This window comes from Cervus canadensis, chromosome 23, assembly GCF_019320065.1.
Source record: "Cervus canadensis isolate Bull #8, Minnesota chromosome 23, ASM1932006v1, whole genome shotgun sequence".
In the NCBI taxonomy this organism is placed as follows: Eukaryota; Metazoa; Chordata; class Mammalia; order Artiodactyla; family Cervidae; genus Cervus; species Cervus canadensis.
In genome coordinates, this window is record NC_057408.1 from 30,746,960 (window position 1) to 30,765,363 (window position 18,404).

Consider the following 18,404-nt stretch of genomic DNA (forward strand, 5'->3'; position numbering starts at 1 on the left):
TTATTTAAAATCATTCAAGAAATTCTGTAGCTAATTGCAATGGAAGCAAAATGTATTCTGTGATTAGTCAATGTATGGAACAAATTGTTTCCAAGTTCAAAGACAATTGAAAAGTGATAGACAGCAGACTGATATGACAGAGAATACATCACATGGGAACTTTACTCTGCATTCCTTCATTTGTGTTAAAGGGAGTTTTCAAAAAAAGATAAGTAAAATCTCAACTCTTATAAAAATTTTAAATGAATGTGTGTCAATGATTTCATTTAACTCATTAATGAGGGTACTAGTAAGGTGTTAAAATGTGTTAACTGAAAAAAAGCTCATGGCCTTCAAGTTAAGAGCTAGATTTATTCTGTGGAAATTGTGAGGATTTCCAGCCCAGGAGACCGCATCTTAGGTGACCCCAAGAGAACTGTTTCTGAGGAGGCAAGTTGGGGGAGGAGCCAGGCTATATAGAAGTTTGCAGCAAGGGGCAGGTAATTTGAACATTAAAAGATCACTGTTAATTAAGGAAAGCCAGATCTTTTGCATTAAGGGATTTAGCACTCTTCTATATATGGGAAGATGCAAGTGTCTAGTCTTAATGAAATAATTTCTTTCTTATGCATCTCAGCTATCTGGGGCCAAATCCTGTTTTCTGATTGTTCTCACCCTTAATTCCTCATTTATCCTGAGGAAAGGCAAATGTAGCAGATGGCTGCCTCTTGAGCTTTCTAGCATCCCTCAGAGCTCATCAGCTCTTACAGGGGAGAAAGTGGCTGATAGCTGCTGGATGGCTGGTATTGCTTCACCTGGGCTCAAAAATTTGCATTTGGAAGGTTGGAATTACTAATGGCTGTGACATGCTTGTTTACTGGTATATAAGAAAATAGTTCATTTCACAAAAAACGTATCATATATATGTGTATATGTGTGTGTATATATATATATATATACACACATATATATCCAATCAAGAATATTCAAACTTTCCTAATAAATGTGAAAATGCTTAATGTCTTCTTTAAGGAAAGTGACAAAGATTGTCATCTTGATCAAACTTGAATCAGTCTCCTCTAAGTCCTCTTCACAACTATGGTTCAATATTGGGCTTCTGTGTCTGTGGTTGTTGGACCTTTGTAATCCAATTGTAGCAAGAATCCTGCTGAGTAATTTTAAAGAAGCTTCCTCACTGTTAATGTCTGATCACCCTCCATTTCATGTCAAGTTTATCATCCCCCACCCTTGGCCTCTGATCACCATAGTTGGCTTTCACAAAGAATTCTGCCAAGTAGTTTTAGCCAGAATCCATCATACCCCTGATATTTTCTTTTAGTATTTTCTATCCAGTAACACTCTGTCCCCCACCAACCCCATGCATTGTCCAGGTTGTTCTAGGAATTTAACTTAGCTCTATATTGAGTTCACTATTCATCTACTGCAATAATTTCTGAATAAAACCTGATTTTCACCACTTAAACTACTGTCTAGCTCTGGCTTTCTTTAACAGAAGTGAAAATCAATTGTATCTTTATTGGAAAAATTCACGTTTTTAAAGACAAAATTGATTTGTGTTGACATCAGTTCTGTACAATTTGCAGAATCATGAAATTTGTCAGTGATGAAAACAGTAAGACCCCCTTATAGATTCAGATAATCCTGAAAGGTCTGCTAGAATATGCTCTACATTCCATTAAAAAGATATCCAGTAATCATTATGCCCATTTCAAAATCTTTCTTAAATTTTCCTTATATCAGATACTAGAACATCTGCCATAACTTAAGTTTGGTAGTAGTCTCTCCTCTTTTCATTTCCATTCAGTAGCTGTTTCCTTCAAAGGCGACACTTGTCTCATTTACCTCACTCAGTTCACTCGCTTAGTCATGTCGGACTTTTTGTGACCGCATGGACTACAGCACGCCAGCCTTCCCTGTCCATTACCAACTCCCGGACATTACTCTAATTCGTTTCATAGAAGGAAATGACTGTCAGAGAGACTGTCTTTGAAACAAGTTTACTGAAATGAATTATACACTTTGTAAAGGTGGAAGCTCATTTTGGTAACCATTTACAGTTCAGTTCTCTCAGAATACTCTCAGGATTCTTAAATATTTTTGAAACATTGCACTTAGCAAAAATGAAATTAGAAAATTTCAATTATTGATAGAAAACAATTACTAATACCTGTGATACTCAGAATAATTCCTATCAAAGATGTTCATACCCTAATCCCCAGATTTTGTAAATATGTCAGTTACATGAAAAATAAGGTCACTGATGAAATTAAATTGCTAACCAACCGCAAAAAAGATTATCCTAGATTATCCCAGTAGGTTTGAAGTAATTCAAGAGTTCTTAAAATGGAGGTGAGAGGAGGAAGAGATGAGTTAGAATGACAAGTGACTATGGAAAAATGGTCATAGAGATGCAAGTTACTGCTTAAGATGGAGGAGGAAACGAGGAGCTAAGAAAAGTGGATGGTTTTCTAGAAACGAGAAAAGGCAAGGAAAATTCTAGGATTTCTCTTCTAGAATCTTGAGAAAGGAATGCAATCTTGTTGATAACATAATTTTAGCTCAGTGAAATCTATGTAGGACTTCTAAACAATAGATACGATTTAATACATTTGTGTTATTTAAGCTTCTAATTTTGTGGTAATATGTTAAAGCAGTAACTGAAAACAGATACACTATCTCATAGTTAGAAAATAAGACAATGATAGCTAGCGATGATGCACCCTCAGAATAGTGAATCTAGTCTAGAAAATTAGTTGCAATCTGCACTCTCCAATTTGTTTATGAGATATGAGTTCAATAATCCAACAGCACTTGGATGAACAAATAGGTATTACATAATGTAACTTTTGAAAAAGTAAACTCATATTCTCAGGGAAATACAAAATAAACACATGTAAAATATGATTTTTCTTTTATTTTTTAATTAATTTATTTATTTTAATTGTAGGCTAATGACTACAATATTGTGGTGTTTTTTGCCATAAATTTACAGGAATCAGTCATGTGTGTACATGTGTCCCCCCACCCCCAAACCCCCTCCTACCTCCTCCCCATCCCATCCCTCTGTGTTGTCCCAGTGTACTGGCTTTGAGTGCCCTGTTTCATGCATCAAACTTGTACTGGTTACGTGTTTCACATATGGTAATATACATGTTTCAATGCTATTCTCTCAAATCATTCCGTCCTCACCTTCTCTCACAGAGTCCAAAAGTCTGTTTTTATATCTGTGTCTCTTTTTCTGTCTCACATGTAGGGCCATTTTTACCATCTTTCTAAATTCCATATATATGCATTAATATACTGTATTGGCGTTTTTCTTTCTGACTTACTTCAATCTGTATAATTTAAGGCTCCAGTTTAATCCACCTCATAAGAACTGATTCAAATGTGTTCTTTTCAATAGCTGAGTAATATTCCATTGTGTATATATCCATTCATCTACCAATGGACATCTAGGTTGATTCCATGTCCTGGCTATTGTAAAAACTGCTGCAATCAACATTGGGGTACACGTGTCTCTTTCAATTCTGGTTTCCTTGGTGTGTGTGCCCAGCAGTGGGATTGCTGGGTCATAGGGCAGTATTCCATTTCCAGTTTTTTAAGGAATCTCCACACTGCTCTCCATAGTGGCTGTACTAGTTTGTATTCCCACCAGCAATGTAAGAGGGTTCCCTTTTCTCTACATCCTCTCCAGCATTGATTGTTTGTAGACTTTTTGATGGCAGCCATTCTGAACAGTGTGAGATGGTACCTCATTGTGATTTTGACTTTCATTTCTCTGATAATGAGTGATGTTGAGCATCTTTTCATGTGTTTGTTAGCCAGCTGTATGTCTTCTTTGGAGAAATGTCTGTTTAGTTCTTTGGCCCATTTTTTGACTGGGCCATTTATTTTTCTGGAATTGAGCTGCATGAGCTGCTTGTATATTTTTGAGATTAATTCTTTGTCAGTTGCTTCGTTTGTCTATTGTTTTCTCCCATTCTGAAAGCTGTCTTGTTATTTAATGTGATAACAAAGAAAATGTTAGAACCTCCTAGAAGAACACCTGACAACCTTGGCTATTCAGAGGAAAATTAGCAGATAAATGTTAGGATAATATTGCTGAGTATAAATTGGTTATTATCCAAAAAGCCATTATAGCACTGGAATCATCTCTTCCACCAAAATGAAATGAATGCATCTCAATTGGAAAATTCTTCAAGTTAAGAAGCCAATTCCCCAAATGTAGAACTTTCAGTTTAATACTATAAACAATGAAATGAACTCTATATAGTCTCTCCCCAGACAGTCAATGGGAGGACTTTTATCTGTATCAAAGAATATGCCACCCAAATTTTTTTTTTATTTTTAATTTCTAGACACATTTTTTGAAAGGGACAATAAAACATTTTGTCACTTGGAAAACACAAAAATACTGGATAGCTATTTTGAATTCAAGAATTGCTAAACAGTAAACAAAAAAGTGTTTGGAGTAATTACATAGCAGAAAGAAGGAAAAGAGCTATACTCTAAGTAGAAAAAATGCAACTATGAAAATATTTCACTCTCCTAATGAATATTTTATACTGTCCTTATTTTGTGTTTTTAAAGCAATAAAAGAAAATTGGACCATACACACAATGAATAGTTGAAACAAACAAAGAAGCCTAAGTAAACTAAGAGTACCCTTTGCACCTTACTTCAATTTTAACACATGAAATGTTGAAGAAATATTTTGAATATTTATAAAATATGCATGGTAAAGCTTGAAAGAAACAGAAACCTCCATACTCCAGAAATAAAGAAGCATCCCATAGTTCTGATATAAATTGAAAATAAACTGACCACAGTAAGACCAGTTTTAGGAGCTAGGGTTTATATGCCCCCATGGCAATGAGAGTAAGTGTCTCAGAAGTGCTACAGGAAAATAATTTTTTGAATGAATGCAGATTTATAAAAAGTGCTTCCTTTGTAAATAGGAAACTTTATCTGCAAATCAGCCCATTTTCATAGAATAAAGATATCTGGACTATGCCATAGACAAAAAAAAAAAAAATCAGTGACAGAAGATTAGAATGCCAAGTTTGAAATGTGTTAGTTTTTAAGATGGAATGGTTGGTGGGTTAGAAACTGTAAACTCTAATGAATTAGCATGAAATTCAGTTTGGACCTGGTGAAACTCAGAGACCAAACAGAGGCAAATATGAGTTGATCCTGCAGGAACACAGAAATGCCTCCTTAATGCAGTGCAACCAAGATCTATGGCTGATGTTAATACCTGATGAAAATCAGAATATAGACCAAAAAAGAAAAAAAGAAAAAGAATATAGATCAAAACAAAATAAAACCTGTTAGTACAATTCCATGAGCAGGGCAATGTCATTAAAAATGTTTATTAATTATATAAATCCCTGTATTACTAGAAACAATATTAAACTCAAAGGAATTTGAACATTTAAGAAATGTACCCATACATATATAAACAGATTTATAAAAATTGATTAGATAGGAATCTTGGAAATGAGAATATATTATAAATACAAATTTTAAAAATATTAAATAGTAAGTTGTAATAGTATTCAGCAACAAACATGATCTTGCAAAGGCTGGAACTGGTGAATTAAAAGATGAAAGAGAAGACATGTGACCAAGACAGCAGAGTAGAAAGACCCTGAGCTCACCTGTTAGGAGCACACCACAGTCACAAATATCTGTGGAACAACCACTGATGAAAAACACTGGAACATACCAGGAAAGGTCTTCTACAACTACAGACATTAAGAAGGAATCACAATGAGCTATGTAAGAGGAATAGACTCACAATAAATCAAATCTATATCCCTGGGCTGACAAGCCACACACTGGAGCATAATTATACTGCAGAGATTCTCCCACAAGAGTGAGAGTGTTGACCGCATATCAGCTTCCACAGCCCAGCAGTCCTGCACTAAGAAGACAAGTCCTCAGAGTATTTGGCTTTGAAACCAGTGGATCTTAACTTCGGAAGGTCTGTAGGACACTCATAAAGGGCACACACAAAATCTCACATGCACTGGGACCCAGGGCAAAAGCAATAATCTGACAGGTGTCTGGGCCAGACTTACAAGCTGGTCTTCCAGTCTTCTGGGGAGGTGAGTGTGGTCACCCTGGGGACATGAACATCAGTGGCAATAATTGAGAAAGTTCTACTTCTGTGAACACAGATGCTGGTGGCTGGCATCTTGGCTTATTAGCATCAAGACCTGGTGTTGGCCCCACCCAACAGTAGGAATCAGTGCTGCGATGTCTTAGTTCAAAAACTAATGAGGCAAGAATATAGTGCCATTCATCAGCAAATAGACTGCCAATTCCTTAGCCCTTAGCCACCTCAAGATATATCCCTAGTCATGGCCCTACCCGCCAGATGGCCAAGACCCAGCTTCACCCACCAGTGGGTAGGTATCAGACCATCCCTCCAGGAAGTCTGGAGTAACTTCTAGACCAACATCATCCACAAAGGGGCAGATATCAGATGCAAGAAAGTTATAATTCTGCAACCCGTAGGCCAAGCTCACCTACAGCAGGCCAGGCCCTATTCTGGGGCCAGCTAGGCCCTGGTCTTGTCCATTAACAGTCGAATATAATCTTCAGAACACCCTAGATTCCATACTCAACTGTGTCAGGAACTCCCTTGCCCCTTCCGAAACACATATCACCAATAATCTGAAACAAGTTCTGAGATCTCTGGGATCTATAGCTAGATTTCACTAACCAGTTCTCCTTCGCAGTAATCTAGCACTAACTCCAGGAATTGGCTTTACCTGCCAGTGGGTATGCAAAGGCTTTGGAGTCTTTAGGACTTGGGGAAGGAAACAGTCACTGAACTCTACCTATTAGTGAACCTGCACTTGCCCTGAGGCTGTCTATGGTTCTATAGGCAGTTGCCTCATGACCTGGTCCCACTAGACAGCAGCCAACATCATTTGTACAAGGTGGCAATGAACAAGGCTAGGGACTAATCAAACCTGCAGACTGCCCACATAATTCATTTGCAACAACAGAAGGACCCACACAGCTCTATTATGGGAAAGCCCTAGAACGTATAATGTGAATGATGAAAGGAGGGAGCACTGCTGAGATGCACAGAACGTCTCCCACCGAAGGCCTCTCCTCTAAGGCTGAGAAACGTAACTAAACTACCACATACATAAAAATGTAATAGCAACTTAGACAAAATGATGTGGCTTGAGAAACATGCTCTATACAAAGGAGTGACATAAAACCTCAAAAGAACTAAGTGAAGTAGAGATAGGCAATTTTCCAAAGAAAGTGTTCATGGTAATAATTGTAAAGATGATCAAAAACTTGGAAAAAATGTATGTACAGAGTGAAAAGTTAGAATTTTTTAACAAAGAGTTAGAAAATATAAAGAACAACAAAACAGAAATGAAGAATACAATAACTGAAATGAAAAAGACTAGAAGGAATCAATAGTAGACTAAATTATATACAAGAAAGATCAGTGAGATGGTAGATACCATAGTGGAAATCACTCCTACTGAACAGAAAAATAAATAAGTAAAAAGAAAGGAAGATATTTGAAGAGACCTCTGGGACAACATCAAGCACTCTCATATTTGAATTATAGAAGTCTCAGAAGGAGAAAAGAGAAAAGGCCTGAAAAAATACTTGAAGACAGAAAAGCCGAAAAATTCCCCAACTTGGAAAAGAAAGTCACCCAAGTCCAGTAAGTATGTTGTCCCATGTAGGGTTAACCCAAAGAGGAACACTCCAAGACACATTGTAATCAAAATTACAAAAATTAAAGATAAAGAAAGAATATTGAAAACAGCAAGAAAAAAGGAAAAAATAACATGCAAAGTGAACTGAAGTGAAGTGAAAGTTGCTCAGTTGTGTCCAACTCTTTGTGACCCCATGGACTGTATAGAGTTCTCCAGGCCAGAATACTGGAGTGGGTAGTCTTTCCCTTCTCCAGGGGATCTTCCCATTCCAGGGATCAAATCCAGGTCTACCACATTGCAGGCAGATCTTTCAGCTGAGCCACAAGAGAAGCCCAAGAATACTGGAGAGAGTAGCGTATCTCTTCTCTAGGGAAACTTCCCATCCCAGGAATTGAACCAGGGTCTCCTGCATTGCAGGTGGATTCTTTACCAACTGAGCTATGAGGGAAGCCCAATAACATAAAAGGGAACTCCCATAAGGCTATCAGCTGATTTTTCACCAGAGATTGTACAGAGGAGTAGTGAGAAGCATGGTATTAATATATATAAATTCATGAAAGGGAAAAACTTACAACCAAAAATAACCAACCAAGCAACTCTCTGTTTCAGATTTTATGGAGAAATAAAAATCTTTAGAAAAAAACAGAAGAGTTCATCACTGTCAAACCAGAATTACAACAAATGTTATAGGTATCCCTGGAGGCAATAAAGGCCACAACTAAAAATAAGAAAATTATGAAATGAAAAATCACACCAATAAAGGCAAACAGCAGTTCAGTTCAGTTCAGTTGCTCAGTCTGTGTCCGACTCTTCGCGACCCCATGGACTGCAGCACACAAGGCCTCGCTGTCCATCACCAACACCCGGAGTTTACTCAAACTCATGTCCATTGAGTCAGTCATGCCATCCAACCATCTCATCCTCTGTCATCCCCTTCTCCTCCCTCCTTCAATCTTTCCCAGCATCAGGGTCTTTTCAAATGAGTCAGTTCTTCGCGTCAGGTGGCCAAAGTATTGGAGTTTCAGCTTCAGTGTCAGTCCTTCCAATGAACACCCAGGACTGATCTCCTTTAGGATGGACTGGTTGGATCTCCTTGCAGTCCAAGGGACTCTCAAGAATCTTTTCCAACACCACAGTTCAAAAGCATCAATTAGCTGGCACTCAGCCTTCTTTATGGCCCAACTCTTACATCCATACCTGACTACTGAAAAAACCGTAGCTTTGACTAGACAGGCCTTTGTTGGCAAAGAAATGTCTCTGCTTTTTAATATGCTGTCTAGGTTGGTCATAACTTTTCTTCCAAGGAGCAAGCATCTTTTAATATCATAGCTGCAGTCACCATCTGCAGTGATCTTGGAGTCCAGAAAAATAAAGTCTGCCACTGTTTCATTTCCCCATCTATCTACCATGAAGTGATGGGACCAGATGTCATGATCTTAGTTTTCTGAATGTTGAGCCTTAAGCCAACTTTTTCACTCTCCTCTTTCACTTTCATCAAGAGGCTCTTTAGTTCTTTTTTGCTCTCAGCCATAAGGGTGGTGTCATCTGGGTATCTGAGGTTATTGATATTTCTCCTGGCAATCTTGATTCCAGTTTGTGCTTCATCCAGCCCAACGTTTCTCATGATGTACTCTGCATATAAGTTAAATAAGCACAGTGACAATATACAGCCTTGATGTACTCCTTTCCTGATTTGGACCAGTCTGCTGTTCCATGTCCAATTCTAACTGTTGCTTCCTGACCTGCATACAGATTTCTCAAGAGGCAGGTCAGGTGGTCTGGTATTCTCATCTCCTTCAGAGTTTTCCACAGTTTGTTGTGATCCACACAATCAAATGCTTTGGCAGTCAATAAAGCAGAAGTAGCTGTTTATCTGGAAGTCTCTTGCTTTTTTGATGATCCAGCAGATGTTGGCGATTTGATCTCTGGTTCCTCTGCCTTTTCTAAATCCAGCTTTAACATCTGGAAGTTCACAGATCACGTACTGTTGAAGCCTGGCTTGGAGAATTTTCAGCATTACTTTGCTAGCCTGTGAGATGAGGGCAATTGTGCAGTAGTTTGAACAGTCTTTGAGATTACCTTTATTTGGGATTGGAACGAAAACTGACCTTTTCCAGTCTTGTGGCCACTGCTGAGTTTTCCAAATTTGCTGGAAAATTGAGTGCAGAATTTTCTCAGCATCATCTTTTAGGATCTGAAATAGCTCAACTGGAATTCCATCACCTCCACTAGCTTTTTTTGTAGTGGTGCTTCCTAAGGCCCACTTAACTTCACAGTCCAGGATGTCTGGCTCTAGGTGATTGATCACACCATCATGGTTATCTGGGTCATGAAGATCATTTTTGTACAGTTCTTTTGTGTATTCTAGCCACTTCTTCTTAATATCTTCTGCTTCTGTTAGGTCCATACCATTTCTGTCCTTTATTGAGCGCATCTTTGCATGAAATTTTCCCTTGGTATCTCTAATTTCTTGAAGAGATCTCTAGTCTTTCCCATTCTATTGTTTTCCTCTATTTCTTTGCATTGATCACTGAGGAAGGCTTTCTTATCTCTCCTTGATATTCTTTGGAACTCTGCATTCCAATGGATATATCTTTCCTTTTCTCCTTTGCCCTCACTTCTTTTCTTAGCTATTTGTAAGGCCTCCTCAGACAACCACTTTCCCTTTTTGCATTTCTCTTTCTTGGGGGTAGTCTTGATCCCTGCCTGCTGTACAATGTCACAAACCTCTGTTCATTGTTCAAGCGCTCTGTCTATCAGATCTAGTCCCTTGAGTTTATTTGTCATTTCCACTGTATAATTGTAAGGTATTTGATTTAGGTAATACCTGAATGACCTAGTGATTTTCCTTGCTTTCTTCAGTTTAAGTCTGAATTGGGTAATAAGCAGTTCATGATCTGAGCCACAGTCAGCTCTCAGTCTTGTTGTCTGCTGACTGTATACAACTTCCCCATCTTTGGCTGTAAAGAATATAGTCAGTCTGATTTCGGTATTGACAATCTGGGTGATTTCCATGTGTAGAGTCTTCTCTTGTATTGTTGGAAGAGGGTGTTTGCTATGACCAGTGCATTCTCTTGGCAAAACTCTGATAGCCTTTGCCCTGCTTCATTCTGTACTCCAAGGCCAAATTTGCCTGTTACTCCAGGTATCTCTTGACTTCCTTCTTTTGCATTCCAGTCCCCTAGGATGAAAAGGATATCTTTTTGGGGTCAATTTATATTAAAAAATCAAATAAACAACCATATTGAGAGGAAACATTGAGTTCAATAGGAAATTGTGAACCATTTAACACCTAAATCACCATAAAAACAAAAACTATAGAATAAAACCTTAATCAATGCCAGCCTAGGCAAGACTTTTATTGTCTTAAATGCATTGTTTAAGTGCATAGTTCTTAAATAGTATAGTTCATATATATATGAACTTTGAAAAGTACATACACTTTTCAAAGTTAATTTTTAAAACAGATTCCAAGAGGCCCCAATCAAATGAAGAGAAAATATTCCATTTTTAATTTACATAGCCCATAGAACCAAAAAGAAGATAGTAATCATTAAGTTACCTAATTCTCTCTCTCTCTTGTTTTTTTTTTTTTTTTGTAATACTAAAGGTACTACAGAGGTCTGAAGGAATATAGATTCAAATCTTTTTTAATGGCCATAGTTATTCTCCTTCCAGAGGATAATATTTTGTTCAAAGAAACTACTTTGCAATAGTACCTCTCTGATATTTTTAAACATTTTAATTAAAAAACTATTTTATTTTTATTTTTATTTTATTCTCAGGAATTGGCAAATTAATGTGCAGGGAGATCCTGTGTATATTTTACTCAGTCTCATCCAATGGTAATATCTCATAACTATAGCAAAATATCAAAACAGGAAATTGGCATTGATGCAATTCACAATGCTTATTCACATTTCAATAGTTACACATGTACTTACCTCATTCATGTGTGTGTGTGTGTGTGTGTGTGTGTGTGTGTAGCTACCACTTCCCTTCTCCCTGTAACTCCTCTCTGCCCCTAATCACTAATCTGTCTTCCATCTCTATATTCATGTTATTTCATTAATGCTATTCAGATGAAATCATGCATTATGTGTTCTCTTGAGTTTTTTTTTTTTTTTCTTCCAGCTTAATTTCCTTGTGATTCATCCAAGTGGTTACTTGTATTAATATTTTATTTTTGTAGCTGAGTAGTATTCCACAGTAAGAAGACACTGCAGCTTATTTAGAAACCCATATATTTTTTAAATGACCATCTTTCCTCAAAGTAACTGTCATTTAAGAGCAACACTTTATTTATGTCCAAAATTATTAAACATAAAAAGAATTGTAAGGTTAAAAAGAATTATTTGCCTGCAACATCTCTTGTGACCCTTGACTAGCTATTACCTATGAAGTTCAAAAATTGTATCATTTTTCATTTTAGCTTGTTTAAAAATGTCTTACTTTTAGAACTGTGTATTCTAGAGCATACAGTTTATTTTTTTTTAATACAACAGATTTCGTATAAGTGTCTAATTTCACAGTTGACTAACTAAACATACTTGTTCTAATGACCAGTCTAACTTAGTAATATAATTGTTGGGATAAGGTCAATATATTGGGTAAATTTGATCAAGAAAGTAAATGGTGTAATAGACACAAATAAAACTAACCACTTTTTTATATGAGGTTTGTGGAAACACAAAAATGGACAATTCAGATTGAATTATTTTTCTAGATAGGTTTTAGAGCAGGGATCAGCAAACTTTTTCTGTAAAGGGCCAAATAGTAAATACTTTCATCCTTACAAGTTATATACTTTCTGCTGCAACTACTCAAAATCTGTCATTGCAGCAAGAAAGCATCCATAGATAATATGTAAACAAATGTGCACATCTGGATTTGGCCCAAGGGAGGTAGCTTGCTAACCCTTCTGTTAGGGTAATTGCAATGTGTAGTGTTAGCTACAAAATTCTCCAAGTCAGGCTTCAACAATATGTGAACCGTGAACTTCCAGATGTTCAAGCTGAATTTAGAAAAGTCAGAGGAACCAGATATCAAATTGCCAACATCTGTTGGATAATCAGAAAAGCAAGAGAGTTCCAGAAAAAAAACATATATTTCTGCTTTATTGTCTAGGCCAAAGCCTTTGATTGTGTGGATCACAATAAACTGTGGAAACCCTGAAAGGGATGAGAATACCAGACTACCTGACCTGCCTCTTGAGAAATCTGTATTCAGGTCAGGAAGCAACAGTTAGAAATGGACATGGAACAACTGACTGGTTCCAAATAGGAAAAGGAGTATGTCAAGGCTATATACTGTCACTGTGCTTATTTAACTTATATGCAGAGTACATCATGAGAAACGCTGGGCTGGATGAAGCACAAGCTGGAATCAAGATCGCCGGGAGAAATATCAATAACCTCAGATATGCAGATGACACCACTCTTAGGGCAGAAAGTGAAGAATAACTAAAAAGCCTCTTGATGAAAGTGAAAGAGAAGAGTGGAAAAGTTGGCTTAAAGCTCAACATTCAGAGAACTAAGATCATGGCATCCAGTCCCATCACGCCATGGCAGATAGATGGAGAAAGAGTGGAAACTGTGGCAGACTTAAATTTTTTGGGATCCAAAATCACTGTGGATGGTGACTGCAGCCATGAAATTAAAAGATGCTGGCTCTTTGGAAGAAAAGTTAAGACCGACCTAGACAGCATATTAAAAAGCAGAGACATTACTTTGCCAACAAAGTCTGTCTATTCAAAGCTATGGTTTTTCTAGTAGTCCTGTGTGGATGTGTGAGTTGGACTATAGAGAACGCTGAGTGCCAAAGAATTGATGCTTTTGAACTGTGGTGTTGGAAAAGACTCTTGAGAGTCCCTTGGACTGCAAGGAGATCCAACCAGTCCATCCTAAAGGAGATCAGTCCTGGGTGTTCATTGGAAGGAATGATGCTGAAGCTGCAACTCCAATAGTCTGGCCATCTGATGTGAAGAACTGACTCATTTGAAAAGGCCCTGATGCCTGGAAAGATTGAAGGTGGGAGGTGTAGGGGATAACAGAAGATGAGATGGTTGGATGGCATCACAGTCTCAATCGACATGAGTTTGAATAACCTCTGGGAGTTGATGATGGAAAGGGAGGCCTTGTGTGCTGTAATCCATGGGGTCGCAAAGATTCAGACATGACTGAGGACTGAACTGAACTGAACTGAGCGTTAGCTGCAATAGCGAGTGAAAAATCACCCAATATGTTGCTCATATATTCTGATCTAAAAGTTAATACAATGAAAAACTGTTTATGGAGTGAATAGGAATTGACTCTGATATTTTAAATAATCCGCAAAAACTTTTATTTTGTCACCATATTTACAATTTTTTTCATTGATGTTTATAAATTTATACTTTAGTTGGGATAAAAAGATACAACTTCAAATTGTATATAATATATTATATTATATAATATAATATATAATATAAATGGTCATATAAATGACATAAAAAGGTCATATAAATGATGTGGAAAACAAGTTTCATAGATGTTCAAGACAGGGGGAAGTCATTTGAAATCAAAGGACAGACAGCATCTGGACTGGAAGAAGAGAGATAGCAGGTATTCTAGAGTCACCTGGCACGTCTGAGTAAATTTCTTCATATAGTGCCCTTTAAAAAGCAATTAAACAAACTGTATGTTTTTGCTGCTATTTTTATTATGAATAAAATGATTGTGGAAAAGGTTCCAATAGAACTATAGTTGAGTGTATCACAAGGCTGATGCTACTCAAAGAAAACATGAAAACATATATTTGATTCTCATTTTTGATTCTTAAATAATATAATGTCTCTATATAATCATAGCTCATGGGACACCAAGTTTCTAAAATTTATATCACCTTGTTTAGCAGTAAGACCCTAAGAAGATATCAGTGTAACTTTTACTGATCTAACATTCAAACCTCATTTTTTGAGGTTTCTTGAATTTATCCTCAGGGTACTATCAAAATGTAGGATGATAAAAATCACATTCTTCCAATTCAACTACTCTAATGCTATGTTTAAAGTGTCATCCATTCATAATTTCCATAGGTTTTTACTGATTTTTTGCTCACTTTATTTACCTTTTCCAGCAGAAAACTAAACAAACAAACAAAAAACAGCTTAATGCCTAAATGAAGAAGCATAGACTAGAAATGGAGGGAAATGTTGCCCTGAGTAACAGATGGACTTTTTTCCTTTGGTTAACTGCCCTTAATTTGTACTGCTTTATACGGGCTTGGAAAAAAATAGATCTTTTCTCTTGTGCCAAATATTCAGAACCAACACATTAGTCACTGTATTTAGAACTATGCCTCTGTATCTGAGAGAAGAGCAGTCAGGAGAAATACTTCACAATCTGCTGTGGCTGTTTCAGTTTAATTCTAGGCACAAACATAGAAGGAATCAATATGTTGTTCACAATTCTACCTCTATCCCAACAAAATGTTCTCTCTATATATCCTTATTCTCGTTTCTTTTCACCTTCCTTCTCTTCCTCTTCATCTTATTTATTACCATCACCACTACTGTCATGATCATCTTTAGCAGTCATTGATTCCTGTAGTGTATTAGGAATCTAGGGATTAAAAATGGCATAAGACTTAGTTTTTAAATCCCTTTAAGGATTGTAAACAATAGTATTTGCAAAATAGGGTTACTAAATTAGGTCAAATTAATGTTTAAATCAACACATCAGAAGGCAAAAGGCTCATTGAATGTTCTAGGTGTGGGTGTGATTTTATTCTCTTTCTCTTAATGCTATGTTATCCCTTGACATAGAGCATCATTTCTTCTCATACCAACAGTCTGAATCCCTTCTAAGGAGACTTTTTCCTTAATTCTCTCTCTCTTTCTGTCTATATTAATTATTTCTCTTATTGCCTTATTGTGGTTTTAAGGCACAATGAACAGAAAAAATGAAAGTGTTAGTTGCTCAGTGGTGTCGACTCTCTGCAATCCAATGGACAGTAGCCCTTCAGGGTCCTCTGTCCATGGGATTTCCCAGGCAAGAATACTGGAGTGGGTTGCCTTTTCCTTCTCTGGGGGATCTTCCCAACTCAGGGATCTTCTGCATTACAGGTAGATTCTTTACCATCCGAGCCACCAAGGAAACACCATTCACTTCTTAAATGCTTATTTATTTCTTACCAAAAAAATAGTAATCTTCTTGAAGACAGAAGTGGCAATTCATGCATTATTCTATCTTTAGTACAGTGCCTCAAGCTAAAACTACTTCATAAAGAGTGAATGAATGAACACATTTGGATGAAGGAGTTGTTATTCAGTCACTAAGTTGTGTCTGACTCTTTGCAAGCCGATGAACTGCAACATATCAGGTCTCCCTGTCCTTTACTATCTCCCTGAGTTTGCTCAGATTCATGTCCACTGAGTTAGTGATGATATCCAACCATCTAACCCTCTGCCATCATCTTCTCCTTTTGTCTTCAACGTAGATTTGCTTTTCTGGCACCAGGGTCTTTTCCAATGAGTTGGTGCTTCATATCAGGTAGCCAAAGTATTGGAGCTTCAGCTTCAGCATCAAGCCTTCCAAAGAATATTCAGGGTTGATTTCCTTTAGGATTGATTGGTTTGATCTCCTTACTGTCCAGAGGACTCTAAAGAGTCTTCTCCACCAGCCCAATTTGAAAGATCAATTTTTTGGTGCTGAGCCTTCTTTATATAGGAACAACTCTCAGAGCCATACTTGACTACTGGAAAAAAAGCATAGCTTTGACTATAGTCTTGCCTTGAGAACCCCATAAACAGTATGAGAAGGCAAAAAGATATGACACTGAAAGATAAACTCCCCAGGTCTGTAGGTACCCAATATGCTACTGGAGAAGGGGGAAGAAATAACTTCAGAAACAGTGAAGAGACAGAACCAAAGGAAAAATAACACCCAGTTGTGAATGTGACTGTTGATGGAAGTAAAGTCAGATGCTGTAAAGAACAATATTGCATAGGAACCTGAAATGTTAAGTCCATGAATCAAGGTAAATTAGAAGTGGTCAAACTAGAGATGATAAGAGTGAACATCGACATTTTAGGAATCAGTGAACTAAAATGGACAGAAATGGGTGAATTTAACTCAGATAACCATTATATCTACTATTGTGGGCAAGAATTCCTCAGAAGAAATGTAGTAGCTGTCATCATCAACAAGAGTCAAAAATGCAGCACGTGGGTGCAACCTCAAAAATGACAGAATGATCTCTGTTCATTTCCAAGGCAAACCATGCAATATCACAGTAATCCAAGTCTATGCCCTGATCAGTAATGTTGAAAAAAGCTGAAGTTGAAAGATTATATGAAGACCTACAAGATATTCTAGAACTAACACCTGAAAAAGATGTCCTCTTCATCCTAAGAGACTGGGGACTGGAATGCAAAAGTAGGAAGTCAAGAGATACCTGGAATAACAAGCAAATTTGACTTGGAGTACAAAATGAAGCAAGGAAAGACTATCAGAGTTTTACCAAGAGAATGCACTGGTCACTGCAAACACCCTCTTCCAACAGCACAAGAGGCAACTCTACACAGGAATATCACCAGATGAGAACTGACTGTGGCTCAGATGATGAAATCCTTAATGCCAAATTCAGACTTAAATTGGAGAAAACCACTAGTCGATTCAGATATGACTAAATCAAATACCTTATGATTATACAATGGGAGTGGCAAATAGATTCAAGGGATTAGACCTGATAGACAGAATGCCTGAAGAACTATGAACAGAGGTTCGTGACATTGTACAGAAGGCAGGGATCAAGACCATCCCCAAGAAAAAGAAATGTAAAAAGGCAAAATGGTTGTCTGAGGAGGCCTTACAAAAAGCTGGGGGGAAAATAGAAGCTAAAGGCAAAAGAGAAAAGGAAAGATATACCCATTGGAACGCAGAGTTCCAAAGAATATCAATGAGAGATAAGAAAGCCTTCCTCAGTGATCAAAGCAAAGAAATAGAGGAAAACAATAGAATGGGAAAGACTAGAGATCTCTTCAAGAAAATTAGAGATACTGAGGGAACATTTCATGCAAAGATGGGCTCAATAAAATACAGAAACGGTATGGACCTAACAGAAGCAGAAGATATTAAGAAGAAGTGGCTAAAATACACGAAAGAACTGTACAAAAAAGATCTTCATGACCCAGATAACCATGATGGTGTGATCACTCACCTAGAGCCAGACATCTTGGAATGCAAAGTCAAGTGGGCCTTAGGAAGCACCACTATGAACAAAGCTAGTGGAGGTGATGGAATTCCAGTTGAGCTATTCCAAATCTTAAAAGATGATGCTGTTAAAGTGTTGCACTCAATATGCCAGCAAATTTGGAAAACTCATCAGTGGCCACAGGACTGGAAAAGATCAGTTTTCATTCCAATCCCAAAGAAAGGCAATGCCAAAGACTGTTCAAACTGGCACACAATTGTATTCATCCCACACACTAGCAAAGTAATGCTCAAGATTCTCCAAGTCAGGCTTCAAAATTATGTGAACCATGAACTTCCAGATGTTAAAGCTGGCTTTAGAAAAGGCAGAGGAACCAGAGATCAGATTGCCAACATCCGTTGGATCATCAAAAAAATAAAGAGAGCTCCAATAAAACATCTATTTCTGCTTTTTTGACCATGCCAAAGCCTTTGATTGTGTGGATCACAACAAACTGTGGAAAATTCTTAG

The 18,404-nt window shown here is 37.3% G+C and overlaps 1 long non-coding RNA gene across 1 annotated transcript in view; it reads left to right on the forward strand.

The window, feature by feature from the left end:
- LOC122425711 overlaps positions 1 to 10,704 on the forward strand; it is a 29,396-nt gene extending 18,692 nt beyond the window's left edge. The window contains exon 3 of the long non-coding RNA XR_006264977.1: positions 10,669 to 10,704. This is a non-coding gene — a long non-coding RNA (uncharacterized LOC122425711). The remainder of the gene's footprint in view (positions 1 to 10,668) is intronic.
- The last annotated feature ends 7,700 nt before the right edge of the window (positions 10,705 to 18,404 follow it).